The following is a 23,131-nucleotide window of genomic DNA, read 5'->3' on the forward strand; positions in this document are numbered from 1 at the left end:
AGCAACAGCGGTGCCGTCTAACACGCAGCTGCAGCAGTGAGAAAATGGTGGCGACGGGGAAAATGGCTTGGTCTTATAGGGCAAGGACATGTGACATACACTGCCAATGACACATGCCCTTGCTTGTGTGAAAAAAAGCACTTCGCTCCGTCTGTGCGCTGCTGATAGGCTGACAGATTGCACCTCCCCACTGTAAATGCGGGAAAGAGAAAAAAAAAATGGAGATCTTCATTGTTCCTGCAGAGATCCATCCCCTGCCCCTCCCCCCACCCCGCTGTACACTCAAACTGCGTATTAACATTAATTTTCATCATTACTGAGAAAAAATCCAGTTATGATTTTGGTGCACGAACAGTTATCGAACATAACCTCGAACAGCCGAATTTTTCTCAAATTGTTCGTGTTCGCCGAACGGCTCGAACACCGCCCAAAACAGCTCGAATTTGAGATTGGCGAACAGTTCGAGTAGAACAACGCTCATCTCTATTTGTAATATGCTGTACTGCATGGCTCTTGTAAGGGGCATTGCAAGTTGCTCCGTCCTAATTTTTGGCAGCTTTTGCTTGCAAGGCATAAGCAAATACTATGGGACACCCACTCCCCAATAATGGGACTTATGTTTGTAATATGCTGTACTGCATGGCTCTTGTAAGGGGCATTGCAAGTTGCTCCGTCCTAATTTTTGGCAGCTTTTGCTTGCAAGGCATAAGCAAATACTATGGGACACCCACGCCCCAATAATGGGACTTATGTTTGTAATATGCTGTACTGCATAGCTCTTGTAAGGGGCATTGCAAGTTGCTCCGTCCTAATTTTTGGCAGCTTTTGCTTGGGAAGCATAAGCAAATACTATGGGACACCCACTCCCCAATAATGGGACTTATGTTTGTAATATGCTGTACTGCATGGCTCTTGTAAGGGGCATTGCAAGTTACTCCGTCCTAATTTTTGGCAGCTTTTGCTTGTAAAGCATAAGCAAATACTATGGTAGACCCATTCCCCAATAATGGGACTCATGTTTGTAATATGCTGTACTGCATGGCTCTTGTAAGGGGCATTGCAAGTTGCTCCGTCCTAATTTTTGGCAGCTTTTGCTTGCAAGGCATAAGCAAATACTATGGGAGACCCATTCCCCAATAATGGGACTTATGTTTGTAATCTGCTGTACTGCATGGCTCTTGTAAGGGGCATTGCAAGTTGCTCCGTCCTAATTTTTGGCAGCTTTTGCTTGCAAGGCATAAGCAAATACTATGGGACACCCACTCCCCAATAATGGTACTTATGTTTGTAATATGCTGTACTGCATGGCTCTTGTAAGGGGCATTGCAAGTTGCTCCGTCCTAATTTTTGGCAGCTTTTGCTTGCAAGGCATAAGCAAATACTATGGGAGACCCACTCCCCAATAATGGGACTTATGTTTGTAATATGCTGTACTGCATGGCTCTTGTAAGGGGCATTGCAAGTTGCTCCGTCCCAATTTTTGGCAACTTTTGCTTGGAAAGCATAAGCAAATACTATGGGACACCCACTCCCCAATAATGGGTCTTATGTTTGTAATATGCTGTACTGCATGGCTCTTGTAAGGGGCATTGCAAGTTGCTCCGTCCTAATTTTTGGCAGCTTTTGCTTGCAAGGCATAAGCAAATACTATGGGAGACCCATTCCCCAATAATGGGACTTATGTTTGTAATCTGCTGTACTGCATGGCTCTTGTAAGGGGCATTGCAAGTTGCTCCGTCCTAATTTTTGGCAGCTTTTGCTTGCAAGGCATAAGCAAATACTATGGGACACCCACTCCCCAATAATGGTACTTATGTTTGTAATATGCTGTACTGCATGGCTCTTGTAAGGGGCATTGCAAGTTGCTGCGTCCTAATTTTTGGCAGCTTTTGCTTGCAAGGCATAAGCAAATACTATGGGACACCCACTCCCCAATAATGGGACTTATGTTTGTAATATGCTGTACTGCATGGCTCTTGTAAGGGGCATTGCAAGTTGCTCCATCCTAATTTTTGGCAGCTTTTGCTTGGAAAGCATAAGCAAATACTATGGGACACCCACTTCCCAAATAATAGGACTTATGTTTGTAATATGCTGTACTGCATGTTACGCGCCCCCTGGGCCGTGTGTACACGAGTGTGGGATACCTGGTGCCAGGTCTCTGGGTTCTGTAGTCTCCGTGGCGGTGACCCGGTCCCGTGGCTCAGGCTCGTCAAACCAGTGGCAGTCTTTCTTAGGTTTTGAGGTTAATTGTCCGACTGCGCCACCCGTGGATTGCGGTCAGGGAGTACCACCGCTGCGAGGCAGACCGCTGAGGCTGGTGTTGTGTGCGCAGCAGAGAATGGGATAACTCCCCACGGGAGGAGTATAGCCTCAGGGCAGTGAGTGTGGATGATGGGGGTGATGGTGCACGAGCGCAGCAGGAACGACTCAGAGTCTTTGCAGTGCAGTTCAGGTTCTTTACTGATGATTATAAGGTAGACCCTCCCGGGAGTACTGGCTAGCATAAGAGGCCTGGTCAGTCTGTGAGCAAGCAGGAGTTCCCCTGGCCAGGTGGAGTTTTAGGCCTCCCCGTCTGTCTGCACTCTTCCTGGCTACCTTGCTGTAAGCGGATAGAAGTAGACTACGTCCCTGAGTGTACCGTGTAGTGCTCACCCGTATGGCTGGTGACTTGGGGCCTTCTGTTAGCCTCCACTCCACGATGGCGGTGCTGGTCCCTTGCTTGTGACTGAGCCTCCGAGCTTCTATGGCCAGAGGACCTGAAATCCCCTGCCGGCTGGTTTCTGCTGCTGAATATATAAGTCCTCACAGCCTCGGACTCCTGTGTCCGGTTCCTATTGTCTTCTGCCAGGGCGAGCTCTGCTCAGGTTCCAGCCCCTGGTCTTTAGCTCCTAGCTCCTACAGAGCTCCTTGCTGTTACTTTCCCATGCTCTCACTCTGACTCTGACTGTTCTCTGTTCTCTGACTCACTCAACCACGCCCCAGATCCAGTTTATAAGGGCAGAATTCTCCCCTCCCAGGACTGGGGCAGGAGGATGTTGCATGTTTAAGGGATCCTGACCAGGAAACCTCCCACTTGCTCTCCGACGTAATATCTCTATTACTGTGGTGACCAGTCCCCTGGGGTGCCACACATGGCTCTTGTAAGGGGCATTGCAGTTCCTCATAATTTTTGGAAAGCCTTCCATTCACTGCTTAGGCCAACAGTGCACAGGAGACCCAGTTGCTATAAATGGACAAAAAGGTTTAGTTAACGCCCTCTGACCTCCATGTCATTTCCAAGGGGCATTGGAGTGCCTCGAAATTTTTGGTAGGCATTGCATTCACTGTATGCCCTATAACTGTGTAGCCGAACCATTCCTTTTGTTACAGAAACATATCCTACAAGACATATCTGGTTGACTGGCCTGATATTGATGTGAATGGTCCCTGTTCCTCCTGCTCTTTCTCCTTTGCCACTACCTCATCCATCGTTTATCACCTGAAGCTTTGTTTTAACGGGAGTCATAGAACTTGGATAGTAGCAGGAAAACATTCAGCAATCCTCGGAGGAGGTAGGATATGTGCCAAAACGCTGACCACCTCAGGCCTAGCCGCTACTACATACATGCGCATGCATTACAACAAAACAAAGCAGATGCTAACTTCTATCATCCTCATCATGCTCCTCACCTTGGCACTCTCAACTCCCCTGATGGAGAAGCCAGGGCCCACCGGAGGAGTCTCATAGTCCGGTGGGCTCGGCCAATGCTGCCCTAAAGCAGGCCAGGCTAAGAAAAGTGTGGGAAAGGTTACCGGGACAAATAGGGGTGGCTGAGGACCGAGTATGGACACCCGGCCACCCCCTGGAGGCTGGGGAGCAAGTGGGGACACCCGGCCACCAGGCGGCTGGGGACTGAGTATGGATACCAGGCCGCCGACACAGCCATGGCGTGGTGGCCAGATTCCGCCTCCACATGCCTAAAAGGCCCAATTTAAAGTGCAAGCAAGCAAGCAGTATGGTATTGCAGCCTGGGGGTGGGTGGGTGGCAGGCTGCATACTTGCGCTTGCATTGCAAGGAATGGGAGAGGTACAATTGAACACTGCCCTGGGACAAGGACTTGAATGGGGATAGTTGCAAGTCTGAAACGACAGGTGCAAGGTGGGAGGCATCTTCGCATGTACCATGAACAGGGGTTTGGCATGCACACACTACAGCGGAATACGCTCTCCTTCCCACTAAATGCACTGGGGAGGGCACAGGTAATGTTCTGGTATACGCGCTTAATCTTATGTATAAGGCACACCAGGACAAATAGGGGCGGCTGGGGACTGAGTATGGATATCTCGCTGCCGAAGCAGCCATGAGGTAGTGGCCAGCTTCGGCCTCCTCCAAACTAAAAGGCCCCATTTCAAGTGCAAGCTAGCAGTATGGAATTGCAGTCTGGGGGTGGGTGGGTGGCAGGCTGCACACTTACACTTGAATTAAAAGAAAACATAGCAGATGCTAACTTCTGTCATCATCATCATGCTCCTCACCTTGGCACTCTCAACTCCACCGATGGCGAAGTCAGGGCCCATCAGAGGAGTCTGGTTCTCTGGTGGGCTCGTCCAATGCTGCCTAAAGCAGGCCGGGATAAGAAAAGTGTGTGGGGGGATGTTCCAAGGAGAAATAGGGGCGGCTGGGGACCGTTTATGGACACCCGGCTGCCCCCAGGCGGCTGGGGACCGTGTGTGGACACCCGGCCGCGGGGCGGCTGGGGACCGAGTATGGATACCCGGCCGCCGGGCGGCTGGGGACTGAGTATGGATTCCAGGCCACCAACACAGCCATGACGTGGTGGCCAGATTCCGCCTCCACATGCCTAAAAGGCCCAATTTCAAGTTCAAGCAAGCAAGCAGTATGGTATTGCAGCCTGGGGGTGGGTGGGTGGCAGGCTGCATACTTGCACTTGTATTGCAAGGAATGGGGGAGGTACAATTGAACACTGCCCTGGGACTAGAACTTGCATGGGGATAGTTGCAAGTCTGCAACTTCTGATGCGGCAAGGATCACTTATGATGGGCACACTTTTAGACAGTGACCTGGGAATCAGAGATGCTTCCAGGGGTCTTCCCCATGCTGTTCCCATGTCTTTTCAGCACTTTATGCATGTGTAACACAGCACATGGCCAGATAAGGTTGTAAAATGTTAAAATGACATTTCCCGGTGAATGCATTTGTCATAGTTGAAAGCAATACAAAAGTGCAAAAACGCATAAAAAATGCTACTTGTGAACATAGCCAAAGGTGTGGAGGAGTATTTTTGTTTTTGGTCATTTATTTTAACTTATACACAAGTCTTTTCCCTGGAAAGGATGTTCCTTAACATATTTCACAGGAAAAAAGTTTCACTTTCGTTTTTTGAACGTTTTATTGTGAGCCCGTAAAAGTGGCTTAATACCTCTGACCACGTTGTTGACAGCAGTGACCTGGGGGTCAGAAATGCTTCCTGGGGCGATTCCCATGCTGTCCCCATGTCATTTGAGCACTGTCACTATCATTTTGGGCACTTGTTAGGATTTTAAAAGACTGCCGGGGGTGACACCGCAAAAATGCTCGAGTCTCCCATAGACTAACATTGGGCTCGTTGTCGAGCACCCGAGTATCACGGCGAGCTTGGCCCGAGCTTCGAGCACCCGAGCATTTTAGTGCTCGCTCAACACTATTAATGATTAATGGAATAAAGGTGGAGATTAATTGAAAGTTGCTATAAACTATACTAGATTAGTAAACCTTAGTTTTCTTAAAGAGGTTCTTCACTACCTTAACTAAGTTACTAGTTTTGCCTTAAATGCCTCTAAAGATCCTTATATACCTTTTTATGCCAATATTCATGTTATTTATGCCTTTCTCCTTCACTTCCTATGCCCTGGCACCAGCTCTGCTGTCACAGCGATCACTTCCTTTTCAGAATCCTCTGATCCCATATGACTAGCAGTGAGCACATCCCATTCAACTCCACATAATTCGCTCACACTCACCCTCAGCTTCATAAATCACCTTTCGTAATAAAATGTATCCCCTTCACTAACTAATCATGTTTTACTGTAATAGGATGCATGGATGAGAAAAGAGAGATGTATGAATGTATGTGTGACACCCCAGGGGTCTGGTTGCCACAGTAACGTAATGTTATGTCTGAGAGCAGGTGGGAGGTCCTTTGGTCAGGGATCCTGTGCATGCCACACCTCCTGCCCAGTCTTGGGAGGGGAAGAACTTCCCCTATAAAAACCTGGGGCTGAGGCAGGGTGAGTGAGTAGAAGAAGAGAAGAAGTAGAGACAGCATAGGAAGAAACAGCAGTTACAAGGAGTCAGGGGCTGGCAGCTGCAGAGTTCGCCCTGACTAAGAAGACTTTTTACCGGACCCGGAGTCCGAGGCTGTGGGGACTAATTCCTACCTAGCAGCAGAATCCGTCAGGCAGGGGATTTCAGGTCCTCTGGCCCAGAAGCCCGAAGGCACGGTCACACGCGTGGGACCAGCACCGCCATCGTGGAGCGGAAGCCATTAGAAGGCCCCGAGTCACCGGCCATACGGGTGAGCACCACACGGTACACTCAGGGACGTGGGCTACTTACATCAGCTCCTAGCAAGGTAGCCAGAAGAGTACAGTCAGTTTGGGAGGCCTACAACTACGCCTGGCCAGGGGAGATCCCATCTGCTCAAGGACTGACCAGGCCCCATCCGCTAGCAAGTACTCCGGGAGGGTCTTTTGTTGTTACCAGTAAAGACCCTGAACTACACCGTACCGTCTCTGAGTGGTTCCTGCTACCCCCATCATCCACGTCGGCTGCCCTGAGGCCATACCCCTCCCGTTGGGGGTTATACTATCACGCTGCACAATCCCACCATCGGCCTCAGCGGTCTGCCCTGCAGCAGCAGCCCCCTGGCTGCACTCAACGGGTGGCGTAGTCATCAACCATTTACCCCTAACAGACTGCCGTCCAGTTTGACTCCCTGGGCACGGACCGGGTCACCGCCACGAGACTACAACCCTCAACAGATCCGGCTCCGGGTAAGCTCACGCAGCGCGACACAGGCCCAGGGGCGCGTCAACTTTGGCGTAGTCGGCAGGATTTCGTGCCCGCAACCACCGGGTACTGCGTGCCTGAAAAAGAGACTTTTCAAACTTACCAGTGGTGAAGATTCCCGCCATCCGGCGCCATCTTCAGCCTTCTTCCCGCCATCGGTGAAGTTTCCCGCCATCCGGCGCCATCTTCGGCCTTCTTCCCGCCATCCGTGGAGTTTTCCCGCCGTTGGACGCCATCTTGAGGACGCCGCGCGTGAAGAAGAGGGGCGTGGACTCCGAAAGCGCGCGAGAACAGAAGCTCCGCCTCACGTCCGGACGTTGCGTAAGGTCCTGGAAGGAGCCCAGCAGACGCCGACGTCACAGGAGCGCGACGGAAGGTCCTCAACCCTGACGATCCACTGCGGAGCCGCGGCCTACGGAAGAGGATCATCGCAAGGTAGGCCACGGTCCACTAGGGGGGAGGAAGATGTCGGATACGGAGGAGAGCTTCACTACCTCGACCCCCGCCAGCGCCACCGCTGCTGCAGTTATGCCCTTCACCATGCCATATATCCCGGGAGCAGCTTGGCTACCCCAGTACTCAGGGGAGTCACATACCCTGCATGACTTTAGAGAAAAGCTGGATAGCCTCTTCCAGGTGTACCCCCTCACAGAAGAGCAAAAAGCGAGCATCCTGGTGGCCCAACTAACCGGGGCAGCCAAAAGAGAAGTAAAATCTTGGCCACCTGGGAGGAGGACTGTCGCAGAGATACTAACCCGGCTGAGGGACACCTTCGATACCCGCACCTCAGCCGAGATCAAGCTTAGATTCTACGGGTGCAAGCAGCGAGCGCATGAGAGTATAAGGGACTATGCACTAAACCTACAAGAGACCCTGAGGGCCATAAAGCAGACCGACCCTGATGGGGTGGGAAACGAGGACAGGCTGTTGACTGAACAATTTATAGAGGGTTTATATTGCAATGCCCACCGAACCCAGTTGCGGGCAATGGCCTTACAGGATCCCCATCTGGACTTTGCACAGTTCAAGGATAGAGCTATCCGGGTGCTCCGAGAACCAGCACCGGGTGGCGTTGTGACCCACAGGCGCCCAGCTATCACTTACCACCAGGAGGCGGCGCCCTTGTCGGCAGGGCCTGTGGGAGCTGATGCGCAGGCTTTGGACAATGACCCGGCTCCAGACCTACACCATCAGGTCCAAGAGCTAGTTAAGAGCGTTGCTGCGCTAACCCGAACTGTGCAGTCTTTACAGGTTTCCACCCCAGGGAAGATCCAGCTGGCATCCGGACCGGAGGACATCCCGTGGCGTCGACCAAGGAGGACCCCACCGGCCAGAGGAAGACCCAGTGACCGATACAGCGAGGACGGACGACCCATCTGCCGCCGCTGCAATCAACCCGGACATATGGGAAGGTACTGTTCTTTAAACGGGCACAACCTGGGGTAGAGGGCCAACCCCCAGGAAAAAGATCACCAGGCCCATCGAACTGGCGCGACAGATATGTGGGAGGACGTCCAGTCTTGCCTGTGGTACTGGATGGCATTCCCATGAGTGCCCTACTGGATACCGGGTCACAGGTCACCACCATCCCGTACGTGCTCTTCAAGCAGTACTGGAATGACTCGGATATTACCCGCTACCCTGACGACGACTTGAGTATCATCGCCAGCAATGGCCAGCCCGTGCCACAGATCGGATTTAAAGAGGTGACCCTCAAAATCGGTAGAGTCGAACTGGCCGCACAGGGACTGATCATTGTAGATATTGATAAACATGAGAGTCACCCAAAAATAACTCTAGGAACTAACGTAATTGAAAATTGTCTTGCAGAGGTGATTTTCCTTTTACAGCAGGTTGCCAAGAACGCCAGCTCCGGCGAGCAGCGGGTGCTCCAGAAAGAGATCCGGGCACTGATGCAACGGCAACAAGTGGAACTCTCCGGCGGTGAGATTGGTAGCGTAAGAATGTGTGACCCTTTTCCTATTGCCATGCCCCCAAAAAGTGAAATGATGATTTGGTGCCGGGCAGCTATTGGTCTGAGAGGTAGAGATTACCAGGCAATGGTAGAACCAGTTTACTCAGACAGTAGGCCCACCATTTTGACAGCACGGGGGGTGGTCAATGTACGCCATGGGAGGGTGCCCGTTCGCATAATAAATATCGGGGAGAGGGAAGTGTACCTGCCCCGGTATGCCACGCTAGCCAAATTATATACCACTAATCAAAATTCTATACAATCTGTGGAACCCTTGCCTCCATCTCACCCGGAGGAAGGTAACGGCTCTAAGAAAGACATGGAGGACTGGTGTCAGCAACTACATCTGGGTACTGACTCCACTCCCTCACATCAGAAGCAAGGAGTCTATCGGGTGGTTCAAGAGTATGAGAGAGTGTTTAGTAAACACCCGTTAGACTTCGGGCGAGTCAAGGGGGTAGAACACCGCATCCCCACGGGAGATCATCCTCCCATAAAAGAGAGGTATCGACCCGTACCCCCTGCACATTACCAACACGCCAAGGGGATGCTTAGAGACATGAAGGAGGCTGGGGTAATCCGGGATAGCTGTAGCCCCTGGGCAGCCCCACTAGTTTTAGTCAAAAAGAAAGACAACACCATGAGGATGTGTGTAGATTACCGGAAAATCAACCGTATCACACACAAGGATGCGTACCCCTTACCAAGGATAGAGGAGTCATTGGCTGCTTTAAGATCTGCTAACTTCTTCTCTACCTTGGATCTCACTAGCGGGTACTGGCAGGTTCCTGTAGCAGAGGCGGACCGGGAGAAGACCGCATTCACCACCCCGATGGGACTTAGCGAGTTCACCTGCATGCCGTTCGGACTCTGCAACGCCCCAGGAACCTTCCAACGATTAATGGAGTGCTGTCTGGGCCACAGAAACTTCGAGACGGTCCTGTTGTACCTGGACGATGTCATCGTATACTCCAAAACTTATGAGGACCACCTGAAACACCTGGCGGAGGTGTTCGAAGCTCTGGCGAGTTACGGCCTAAAGGTGAAACCCTCCAAGTGTCACCTCCTGAAACCAAAGGTGCAATACCTGGGACACGTGGTGAGCGCTGACGGAGTGGCTCCCGACCCCGATAAGATCACCGCAATTAAGGGATGGCCAAGCCCCTCCAGCGTAAAAGAAGTGCGGCAGTTCCTAGGGTTGGTAGGCTACTACCGAAGGTTTATTCCCGGTTTCACCAAAAAGGCAGCGCCTATGCAGGACCTCCTGATAGGCCAGTCCCGGAAGGCCAAGAACCAGAAGCCGCCCTTCAAATGGGAAGAGCTAGAAGAAGAGTCCTTCCGCCAGCTGAAGATGGCCCTCACGGAGGATGAAATCTTGGCGTACCCGGACTATAGCCAGCCCTTCATCCTCTACACCGACGCCAGTAACATCGGGCTAGGAGCCGTACTGTCCCAGATTCAGCAGGGGAGAGAACGAGTAATCTCCTATGCCAGCCGAAAACTGCGACCCACCGAAAGGAACCCCGAGAATTACAGCTCATTTAAGCTAGAGTTCCTGGCCGTGGTATGGGCAGTCACCGAGCGCTTTAGGCATTACCTCGCTTCTTCCCGGTTCACCGTATACACGGATAACAACCCGTTGACACACCTGGACACGGCAAGACTCGGTGCCCTGGAGCAGAGGTGGATGGCCCGTCTGTCCAACTACGAGTTCACAATCAAATACCGGGCAGGACGCTCCAATACTAACGCGGACGCCCTGTCCAGGATGCCCAACCTGCCGGACGAAGGAGAAGATCCGGAGGGACTGGAAGAAGTTGAACTCCCTGCGTTCCACCGTCATGGGACTATCCAGTATTCCCACCGGGTAAGGGGTAAGCAGGCTGCTACGTTGAACCCCTTACCCCACTACAACTGGGCGGAAACGCAAGACAGCGACCCTGCCGTCCGACTGGTGAAGGAGATGCTGACTCGGCCGGAGGCTCGCCTTGAACCAGACGCTCCGGAGGAAGCCAAACAACTATGGGCGGAGAAGAGTCGACTATTCCTTTACAAGGGGAAGTTGTGCCGCAGAATGGTAAACTCCCGGACGCATGAACTACTCTGGCAAGTAGTGGTGCCCTGAAGAGACGCAGCCATGGTGATGGAGGCATACCACGACGGAGCTGGACACTTCGGGTGGAAAAAGCTGGAGTTCCTGCTGCGCGAGCGGTTCCACTGGGTAGGCATGAGGGGAACCATCGAGAAGTGGTGCAGAGACTGTGGCCCGTGCAATCTGAGAAGGAAGGACCGGGCCAGCCAGAAGACTCCCCTGCAGTCCATCGTCACCCGGCAACCGTTGGAACTGGTAGCCTTGGATCATGTAAAACTGACCCCAAGCAGAAGTGGCTACGTCTACGCGTTAACCATCGTGGATCATTACTCCCGGTTCTTGGTTGTCGTCCCCGTCAAGGACTTAACGGCTCAAACAGCAGCTAGAGCCTTCCAGCAGCACTTCTGCCGTCCACACGGGTACCCGGACCAAGTGCTGACGGACCAGGGACCTGCCTTTGAAGCGGAGGTCTTCCAGGAATTCTGCAATCTGTATGGCTGCCGGAAGATAAGGACGACACCCTACCATCCGCAAACTAATGGACTTTGTGAAAAAATGAACCAGGTGGTAATGGATCTTCTAAAAACATTGCCCCTGGAAGAACGCAGTCTGTGGCCTGAGAAGTTGCCCGATCTGGTGGACCTATACAACCACATCCCGGTAGGTTCCACCAACTGTACCCCAGCTTACCTAATGAGGGCAAGACCTGGTAAGTTACCTGTTGACCTGGAAATGGGAGTCCTGACACCCGAGGACACTTCACCAGAAACAGACTGGGACACAGAGAGGCAGCAGCAGTACCGGAGAGTACAGGAGAGCGTGGAGCGAAGTCTCTGTCAGGCTAGGGAAAGACAAGAGAAGACATACAACCAGTATGCTCCCGCTGTTCCCCTGGTACCCGGAGAGCAGGTCTTGAAGAGGAAGAGACGGCTCCACAAGTTGGACGACCAGTGGGAGAAGGACCCGTACACCGTACTGCCCTCAAGCCACGAAAACCCGAAGGTCTGTACCATCAGTAAAGACGGAGGGGAAACCACAGCCATTGTGTCCCGGGACCACCTGAAGAAGTGTCCCGAACAACTGAGGAACCCTGAAGAGGAACAAGAAGACCATCGACCCGTAGAGGAAAGGGAAGATATGGTTAGTACCGTGCTCGGGGACTTCCCTCGGTCTTGGACTCAAGTCAATGGTGCAGTTGTGGTACCCGTACTCACCTTCCTCCAACCATCATCCCAAGAACCTACGGAGCAACGGGTAGAGCTGGAAGAACAGCCGGTCCAGGAGGCAGAAGACTCCACACAAGCAGAACAGGAGAATCAACCCTCTGCTTATAGTGAGCCTGCCGTACCCCTAGTGAGACAAAGAGCCGGTAGACAGCTGCCCAGTTTACCCTTGACAGCTCCTACACCCTGTAGTTCAGGGCCAGACAGTCAGCTCCGTAGGTCCACTAGGGCCACTAGAGGCCAGTTACCCGCACGTTGGAGGATCTAAATGTTTAAGCTATTTTGTATGTTTACCTGTCTATAGTTGCTTGTGTGTAATTTTGTGTTTCTAGTTGTTTTTAGGAATCCTTGGTGGATTTACCGGGAATCCTTGTACATAGTTGGAGCGTAACCCAGGATGGACTAAAGACTGTCAAGGACTCGGGGTAGAACAGACCCCTACCTGGTTACGTCTCCCTGTTTCGGTGAAATGGACACCTTTGCTTTTCTTCAAAGACTGCACCCGGTTGCGGATACGCCATGACCATCTTATTGTGTTTCCTTATTGTATTTTAGTGTTGTTGTTTTTACCTTGTTATGTTTTTCTATAATGTGTTTAGTCCCGGAGTACTAAATTTTACTAGGGGGGAATGTGACACCCCAGGGGTCTGGTTGCCACAGTAACGTAATGTTATGTCTGAGAGCAGGTGGGAGGTCCTTTGGTCAGGGATCCTGTGCATGCCACACCTCCTGCCCAGTCTTGGGAGGGGAAGAACTTCCCCTATAAAAACCTGGGGCTGAGGCAGGGTGAGTGAGTAGAAGAAGAGAAGAAGTAGAGACAGCATAGGAAGAAACAGCAGTTACAAGGAGTCAGGGGCTGGCAGCTGCAGAGTTCGCCCTGACTAAGAAGACTTTTTACCGGACCCGGAGTCCGAGGCTGTGGGGACTAATTCCTACCTAGCAGCAGAATCCGTCAGGCAGGGGATTTCAGGTCCTCTGGCCCAGAAGCCCGAAGGCACGGTCACACGCGTGGGACCAGCACCGCCATCGTGGAGCGGAAGCCATTAGAAGGCCCCGAGTCACCGGCCATACGGGTGAGCACCACACGGTACACTCAGGGACGTGGGCTACTTACATCAGCTCCTAGCAAGGTAGCCAGAAGAGTACAGTCAGTTTGGGAGGCCTACAACTACGCCTGGCCAGGGGAGATCCCATCTGCTCAAGGACTGACCAGGCCCCATCCGCTAGCAAGTACTCCGGGAGGGTCTTTTGTTGTTACCAGTAAAGACCCTGAACTACACCGTACCGTCTCTGAGTGGTTCCTGCTACCCCCATCATCCACGTCGGCTGCCCTGAGGCCATACCCCTCCCGTTGGGGGTTATACTATCACGCTGCACAATCCCACCATCGGCCTCAGCGGTCTGCCCTGCAGCAGCAGCCCCCTGGCTGCACTCAACGGGTGGCGTAGTCATCAACCATTTACCGCTAACAGACTGCCGTCCAGTTTGACTCCCTGGGCACGGACCGGGTCACCGCCACGAGACTACAACCCTCAACAGATCCGGCTCCGGGTAAGCTCACGCAGCGCGACACAGGCCCAGGGGCGCGTCATATGTATATAGTAGAGGGAATACAGTAGGGTGTATGTATTTTACACAGGGTGTAGCGATGGGTGTGAAGATGTATATACACTCTGATACAAAAATACAAAGGAGAGCTCTGGATGGAGAGTTTTGTAGGGAGATAGATGGGAGAGCTGTGTCTGCAGCTGCATGCACAGGACAAAACCTAAGATGAAAACAAAATGAGCATATACCCTGTAGGAAGTAAACAAACAAATAGTAATAGTACATGTAAATAACATAGGGTACTTCATTAACACTATTTTGATCAAAAAAGTGTTAAAGCAATCCCACCGAGACAAGGTGTGCCCAGTCGGGAAGGCTCTATCTGTAGTATTAAAACCTCACCTTGTGTTGGCCGACCTTAATATAAATGAGGGCAGAGCAAGACCCAGGACCGACTGTTCAGACAACTGCCCATGGAAAGCTATATAAATGAAATGCCTAGCTCAAAAAGGTGGAGCCACGCCCCTGTTTGTTCAAAAGTACAAGACACTACAGCAAAACCAAAGAAATTCTCCTCAATACTTGAACCCCACCTTCTCAATATGTGCAATGGAGTACTCCAGGCTGAATCCTTTCCTCCCCAAACGCTTGAAGCCCACATCTCTCTCATACATAAAGAAGGTAAAGATCCAGAATGTTGTAGTAACTACAGACCGATGTCTTTATTAAACGTGGATCTCAAAACATATGCTAGCATCCTGGGAAAACATATAGCGGAATTTTTGCCAAAATTGATATCACCAGATCTAACTGGTTTTATTAAGGGAAGGGAGGGTAAGGACAACGCCTGGCGAGTTCTCCACTTGCTGCAGTACTTCATAAACTTCCACTGGTGCTCTTAGGCATCGAAGCGGAGAAAGCTTTTGATAGGGTAGACTGGACCTTCTTACAAGAGACACTTAATAGCTTTAATTCTCCTCCTGTTGTGACATCGGCTATACTCCAAATGTACTCTCATCCCTCAGCTAAAATTAAAATCAACAATTACCTCTCTAATCCTTACATTCATAATGGAACAAGGCAAGCCTGCCCCCTTTCACCACTTTTATTTATTATGGTGATGGCACCCTTGATTAAATCCATTAATTTATGTGAGGACATAGTGGGGGTTAATATCGATGGCATCCACCTTAAAACCATGGCCTTCGCTGATGACCTTCTCATCTCAATGACACAACCCCACAAAGGGATCCCGGCCCTTATGCAGATTCTAGACAAATATGGTTCCTTGTCCAACTTCAAAATAAATCTTTCCAAATCTGAAGCACTGGGAAAAAACATACCAATACACACCATGAACAGATTTAAAACCCAATTCCCATTCAGATGGCCAGAAAGTCACATCACTTATTTGGGCATCAAGATTAGTGCATCTTATAAAGATTTATTTAAACTTAACTTTAAACCTCTTCTTGTTACAGTCCCAGACCACATCACAAAATGGAGGGCTCCTTATCTCTCTTGGTTTGGTAGAAAAAACCTAATTAAAAGCGTTCTTTTACCCAAATTCATTTACCTTTTTCAAATGCTTCCAATTTCTCTGTCCAAAACATACTTATCCAAAATTAACTCACTCTTTTTTAATTACATTTGGAACAAACACCGACCAAGATTGAACTCTCTAACTTTATCGCTCCCCAAGAGATCGGGGGGTATGGGAGTACCCAATATCCATAAATACTACCAAGCCACCATACTCTCCAGAACTATGGATTGGATCAGAAAACCAGGGGAGAAGCTATGGCTCTCCATAGAAGAACATATGTCACCTATACCACTGCGCTCAATAATACTGTCTAATCTTACTTTAACACATAAAATTACATTTCACAACCAACTAATCCACACGACAGTCAAACGTTGGTTAACAGTCGCTGACTCTTTAGCTCCCCTCCTATCTCCATTATCTTGAGCATTGGACTTCTTCACCCCAAGCGTAGGAAAACCCAAATCACTTAATGCAGAAAGACATATAGAAACCTCCCCCTTAATAGATCAATTACTGAAGGATGGCTCCTTCATCACCTTCCAAGAAATGAAAACCTTGCCCACAATGTCCAATTTAAATTTTCTCCATTATGAATCCTTAAAAAAGGCAATTCATCAAGCCTTAACAAAGGGAGATCCCTCTAGACCACTCACTGCTTATGAATCTCTATGAGTACAAACAAACCCGCCAAAGAAAATCCTCTCTTCTCTCTATAACATCTTACTCTTGAAGGATATTTCTCAGAAGAGAGCATTCTTGTTAAAATGGGAAAAGAGATAGGTATTTCTTTTACTGATTCCCAAATCAAACAAATATATAAGTTCTCATATGGTCCTTCACAATGTGTCAGGGTTCAAGAGAATTCCTATAAAATAATCTCTCAATGGTACACAACACCCATCCAGACTCATAAATGGTTTTCTACTACCTCAGACCTTTGTTGGAGGTGTGAAAAAGATAAAGGATCATACGTACACATATGGTGGAATTGCCCAGTTATTCAAAGATTCTGGAAAATGATAGCTCAAACCCTATTTGAATTACTACACATATGTAGCACCCTGAGGATTCGGCTGCTACAGGAGTATTGCACCTCAACCCAGAGGTGTGATATTCCACTCCCGGGTAAGGAAGGAGTGTGGAACTGAGCTCAGATAGACTGCATGCACTACATACATCCCATTCCAGAGGAGCAGGCCGACGGCACTCCCACTTAGAAATGTGCAGGTGCGACCGAGCCTGTTCCTGGCTGGAGTGGGAGGGGGGAGGAACATCCCATGTAGTGTAGGGGCAGATAGGGGGAGCAGTCTGGGTAGTGGTAGGAGCTCATTGGGTGCTGGTCACCTGAGCTCACACATAGAGGGATATATAAGGAGGGCACCAACTTAGAATCAGGGTCAGTCAGCTGCAGAGGACAAGTCAGATGCAGAGAGCAGGAAACAGCAGCCCTGGAGAGAGAGAGAGTGGAGTGTAGAAAGACCCAGAGGGGGGACAAAGAAGGGACCCAAGAACCCAAATAAGAACACCGGGTGAGGAGTCAGCAGAAGGGTACCGGAACCCAAGCTGGTGGGGGCAAAGACATTCCCCAGCCAGAGACCGGGGACCGTGGGCAGTGTCTGTCACGGTCACCCACTACATTCACCCTGAAGGCACACCACAGGAAGGGTCAGGGAACCTTAGGCCAAAGGTTGCCCAACAGAAGGCCCGAGGGAGCTGGACTTAGGTGAATCACTGGTGGGGACGGCTGAAGAAAGGACAGAGGGAGAGCTCAGGGCCACGCTCCGGACTTGTTTGGGGGTTGACCGGATCCAGGACCTGGTGGATGCAGCACGGCTCGGGAGGTCACTTGGAGCTAGAGTGACCAGGAACATCTGCAGTAAGTAAAGACCCTTAACTGCACAACCCGAGTCTGTCATCATTACCGGCTGCACCGCACCACCACAACCCCCATCCTCTGCGCCTGTCCCCTCTGAGGCTATACCCCTCCCGTTGGGGGTTATCCCACCAAGCTGCGCATCCACCATCAGCCTCAGCGGACCCTGCTGCAGCGGCGGCCACAGTGACCGCATCACAACGGGTGGCGTAGTCGACACAACGAACTTTAATAACATCAGTAAAGACTGCCACATAACACTGAGCTTGACGCCCTGGGCACGGGACCGGGTCACAGCCGCTCGGAGACTACAACCCCCCATCCGATCCGGTGCCGGGTATTCCCCTCAGAAAGGAATATGTCCCAGGGGGCGCGTCAACTTTAGCGTAGTCGGCAGGATTACGTGCCCGCAACACCCGGGTACTGCGTGCCTGAAGAAAAGTGCAAGTTTACCTCAGAAAGAAGACTCCTGCCGGTTCCGGAGGGTCCACGCCATCGGACTCCATCACCAGTCGTTTCCCGCCGATTGTCCGCCATTTCCAGCTTGTTCCCGCCATCTGCAGAGTTTCCCGCCACTGGGCGACGCTTCCCGCCAAAACCGCAGATTTCCCGCCTTGGAAGAGCAGCGGACGCCATTATGGGCGTGCCAAAGGAGGGCAAGAGGCCACCTCCCATCGTGGGCCAGGACAGAAAATGGCGCCAAAAGTGGAAACCGCCCCCACCAACAGAGACTGTGATGCTGGAGGTGTCTGTCAGCGTGAAAGAACTACCCCTGGAGCTGACAGTCACCGAGTTGCCCCGGGACCGCCCTCGGAGGGGGAGGAGACGAAAGAAGAGAGAAAAGATGGGTGTCGCTTGGAGCAGTCTAGAACGAGCGCACCCGGAGGCAAGGGGTCCAGAGCGAGAGCACCCGGAGTCGAGAAGAGGAAGAGTAGACCCGGGAATGGAGCGGCAGCAGAGCAGCACCGGCCCGCTGGCCAGGAGCCTGCCGGAAGAAGAGCAGAGCAGCACCGACCCGATGGTCAGGAGCCTGCTAGAGTCAACAACCCCGCTAGGCTTAGCGGAGATCCTGGCGCAGCTTCCCCGAGATCGGGAGTGCGCGCGGAGTGCCCTGGAGGGCCTCGCGGGAAGGATGGCCCGAGTGCAGAGGGAGATCCTGGCGGAATGGGGCCGGGAGATGGCCCAGCAAGCTGGAATCCGTCCACGGAACCCGCTCCCTTGGAAGAAGACACCGACTACCTCTGCGGATGACGCGGGAGGACCCAAGGCCGGAGACGGCGCAGAAGAGGGAGCGAGACGTATGGCAGCAGGTAAGGGGGACGCCTATACCCCATACCGGAAGACCACCTACCTGCCCCAGCTCCCCGTCGCAGAGCCCGAAAGTCCCCCTGCCGTACCCGAGACCGCCATGACACCGCCACCGACTAGGCCCCGACCGGAAGCCGCCGTCGCGACCCCAGTGACGTCACGCGTCGTGACCCGGAGCGTGGCGAAGGAAGGGAAGCCTCCGGCCTGGTCGCAAGGCCTAGCGTTTCCGGGCGCCGCATCCCCAGCAGAGCCATCTACCTCCGCGGAGCCTCCGGCCTGGTCGCAAGGCCAGGTGGCCCAGGGCGCCGCCGTGTTAACAGTTCCATTTACCTTCCAGATGCCCCCGGCCTGGCCGCAAGGCCTGGGTAACCTGGGCGCCCCCACCATCGCGCCCGCACCCGCAACACCAAGGGTGCCATATCTGGGAGAGGACCCCTTCAGCCAGCTAGCGTGGCCGGACGGGCGGCCTTTCATCTGGCCCAAAGAATTCCTGGAACTGGAGCGACAAAAGAAGTTAGGTCCCCTGTGTGAGCCCCTGATCCCGGCTCCAAAGCCCGTGACTCGGGTCTCGCCTCCACTCGAGGAAGCCCAGTTCGTGTGGGACCCCACGGGAGAAGATTTGATGGGGTTCACCGGAGAGACTCGGGCAGCTGCAGCAGAGCGTACCGAGTGTTGCCGTCAACAGCTGGCAGAGTTCAAGAGAGAGCGGGAGGAGAGGCGGGCCAGAGAGCAATGGGCCCGGACCCGCAGCGCGGAGCAAAAGAGTCGGACCAGAAGGGACCCCTATGCAGCAGATCGTCCCCGTACCATCGGGACGGTAATAAAGTTTAATGCGCAGCATGGGTGGGGCTTCATAAAGGATCGGAACACCATGGGTGACGTCTTCGTTACCCGACGGGATGTCGAGTCCCACCTGCCAGAGGGTCACAAAGGCCGTGACCTCTACGTCGGTGACGAGGTAACGTTCACCCGGCACAAGTGTGCCAAGGGACCTTACGCCCTCCACGTGCATCGCCTGACAGAGGAGGAGTTGCGGTGTAGGGAGGAGGAGCCAGAAGACCCGGACGGGTTCAAGGCTAGAAGGTACTATGACTGAAATAGTACAAAGGAGCTGTATATAGTTACCTGTCGGGGTACCCAAGTAACCGTGGCTGCTTTAAAGTTTAGTCCCCGTTGGGACCAGTGAACAGTTTAACCCGTGTGTCCCCTACCCAAACCAGGCTGAGGACTGTGAGCAGCCATCCCATTCCCTTTACTTGGCCGGGGACTGAGAACGGCCAAAACTTCCCTGTACATAGTTGCGCTTCCTAAGGCGCCCCCTACTGGTTTTATGAGAAACTGCTTATCAAAAGACTGTCGCACTTTACCTGGTCACGAGTTGCACGGTGACCAGAGGAGGAAGAAAGAACGAGACGACGAGAATGTTATAATGATGTCTATATGAAAAAGTTTATATATATATAATATTTTATATGTTTTATATGTTTATAAAAATTTGTATGTTTTGGTGTTTTTGTCTTTGCAGCCCGAGGACGTGCTGTGGTTTACCAGGGGGGAATGTAGCACCCTGAGGATTCGGCTGCTACAGGAGTATTGCACCTCAACCCAGAGGTGTGATATTCCACTCCCGGGTAAGGAAGGAGTGTGGAACTGAGCTCAGATAGACTGCATGCACTACATACATCCCATTCCAGAGGAGCAGGCCGACGGCACTACCACTTAGAAATGTGCAGGTGCGACCGAGCCTGTTCCTGGCTGGAGTGGGAGGGGGGAGGAACATCCCATGTAGTGTAGGGGCAGATAGGGGGAGCAGTCTGGGTAGTGGTAGGAGCTCATTGGGTGCTGGTCACCTGAGCTCACACATAGAGGGATATATAAGGAGGGCACCAACTTAGAATCAGGGTCAGTCAGCTGCAGAGGACAAGTCAGATGCAGAGAGCAGGAAACAGCAGCCCTGGAGAGAGAGAGAGTGGAGTGTAGAAAGACCCAGAGGGGGGACAAAGAAGGGACCCAAGAACCCAAATAAGAACACCGGGTGAGGAGTCAGCAGAAGGGTACCGGAACCCAAGCTGGTGGGGGCAAAGACATTCCCCAGCCAGAGACCGGGGACCGTGGGCAGTGTCTGTTACGGTCGCCCACTACATTCACCCTGAAGGCACACCACAGGAAGGGTCAGGGAACCTTAGGCCAAAGGTTGCCCAACAGAAGGCCCGAGGGAGCTGGACTTAGGTGAATCACTGGTGGGGACGGCTGAAGAAAGGACAGAGGGAGAGCTCAGGGCCACGCTCCGGACTTGTTTGGGGGTTGACCGGATCCAGGACCTGGTGGATGCAGCACGGCTCGGGAGGTCACTTGGAGCTAGAGTGACCAGGAACATCTGCAGTAAGTAAAGACCCTTAACTGCACAACCCGAGTCTGTCATCATTACCGGCTGCACCGCACCACCACAACCCCCATCCTCTGCGCCTGTCCCCTCTGAGGCTATACCCCTCCCGTTGGGGGTTATCCCACCAAGCTGCGCATCCACCATCAGCCTCAGCGGACCCTGCTGCAGCGGCGGCCACAGTGACCGCATCACAACGGGTGGCGTAGTCGACACAACGAACTTTAATAACATCAGTAAAGACTGCCACATAACACTGAGCTTGACGCCCTGGGCACGGGACCGGGTCACAGCCGCTCGGAGACTACAACCCCCCATCCGATCCGGTGCCGGGTATTCCCCTCAGAAAGGAATATGTCCCAGGGGGCGCGTCACATACACCTGACCTTAACTCCAAAACACATACTCTTAAACCTCGCCATTAAATCGGACAAAAAGTTTCCATCTAAATTAGTCTTTTTTGTTCTATCGGCGGATAAGCTGCTCATACCACATCTTTGGCGTACATCTGAATTACCAAGCAAGAAGCAATTGCTTCTAAAAATCGACCAATTATTCCAAACTGAGCACCTGGCAGCCCTGTCAATGCAAAATCTCACCTCCTTTGATTGGGTTTGGACTCCTTGGCAGAAATTTAGAAACTCCGCCTCCTACCTATCCTCTATCACATAAACTGTCTCAACATTTTAATATATGCTATTTTTATTTTTTAACCTCTTCATACAGTGACTGGACCTTACCCCCCTCCCACATCCCTCCCCCCTCTTCACTTTCTCCTCTCATTCTCTTCCTCCTACCTTGTCTGTCCCCCTTTTTATATCCAAGTTTTCTCTTTCCTCATTACCCAGTTGATTATTTTATTCTCTTATTTCTTTTTTACGCATTCTTATCCTTGTTTTTCTTATATTGTCATTACTTATATATAGAGACAATTACGTCTCTCTTTTATGTTATACAGTGATCATATGTTCAAATCGCATCATCTGTATTACTGTTTTGCTGCAATCTTCATGACAAATCCGTGTACCTACATTTCAAATATTTAAAACTTGTTGTACACTTTTCTTTATACGATTTGATTCTGATTGAAAAATGTGTGTATGTTATCTATTTCTTCAATAAATAAAACATTGAAAGCAAAAAAAAAATAAAAAAAAAACAAAAACAAAAAAAAACAAAGAAATCAGCCGGCACATAAGTTGGTATAAGTGCAATGAGTAGGAGCACATTCACACTGTGGTCATTTAACAGACAAAACATAAGGAAAAAAGCGAAATGAGCAAATACCCTGTAGTAAGTAAATTAAAAAAAACATAGTAATAGTATATGTAAATAACATAGGGTACTTTGTTAACAATATTTTGATCAAAAAACGCAACAAGGTGTATTCAATTGGGATTGTAATATCTCTAGTATTAAATCGTCACCAGTATCTCTAGTATCAAAACCTCATCTGGGCTCCGGCCGCACACAGTGAAGCTGGGAACTTCACTGCGCACGTGTGGGGAGCTGCTCGTCACAGTGCATGCGCAGTGAAGCTGGGAACTACACAGCCTCACTGCACACGCGCGGGGAGCCGAGGCTGGCTATGTCATACTGCGTAAGCACCCCACTTACATCAGCGCTGGCTGGGAGCAAAATTCAAATGCGTGGGCTGCGCAGTCTTGACTGAATGCGGCGCCACCCCTGACTGAATGCGAGGATCACACCCCTATGACTGAACGAGCTGGTAGGATAAAAGTGTATAAAATGTTATAGACTCATGATATTAGCACCAATTTTAATGAAAAAAGTGTGTTAGTGATGCACATTGCATCACTAAAAACAAAATGGGTGCAGTTTACTTAGTAGATAAGGCATGACAGATTACCTTTAAGGTTTCAAAACTGTAATATTTTACATGATTTTTAACAAATAGCATGTGCTCTCTTACTAAGCTTATAGTTATTAAATATACAACCCTAATTCCAAAAAGTCAGGACACTATGTAAAATGTAAAGAAACAAGAATGCAATGATTTGGAAATCTCTTGTAGCCATATTTTATTCACAACAAATCATAGAACACAGATCAAAAGTTGAAAGATATCTTTCCAATTCATTTGAAAATAAATGATCTCATTTAGAAA

Source organism: Phyllobates terribilis, unplaced genomic scaffold (assembly GCF_046119375.1).
Source record: "Phyllobates terribilis strain yellow unplaced genomic scaffold, ASM4611937v1 Scaffold_2__4_contigs__length_985480577, whole genome shotgun sequence".
NCBI classification, from domain to species: domain Eukaryota; kingdom Metazoa; phylum Chordata; class Amphibia; order Anura; family Dendrobatidae; genus Phyllobates; species Phyllobates terribilis.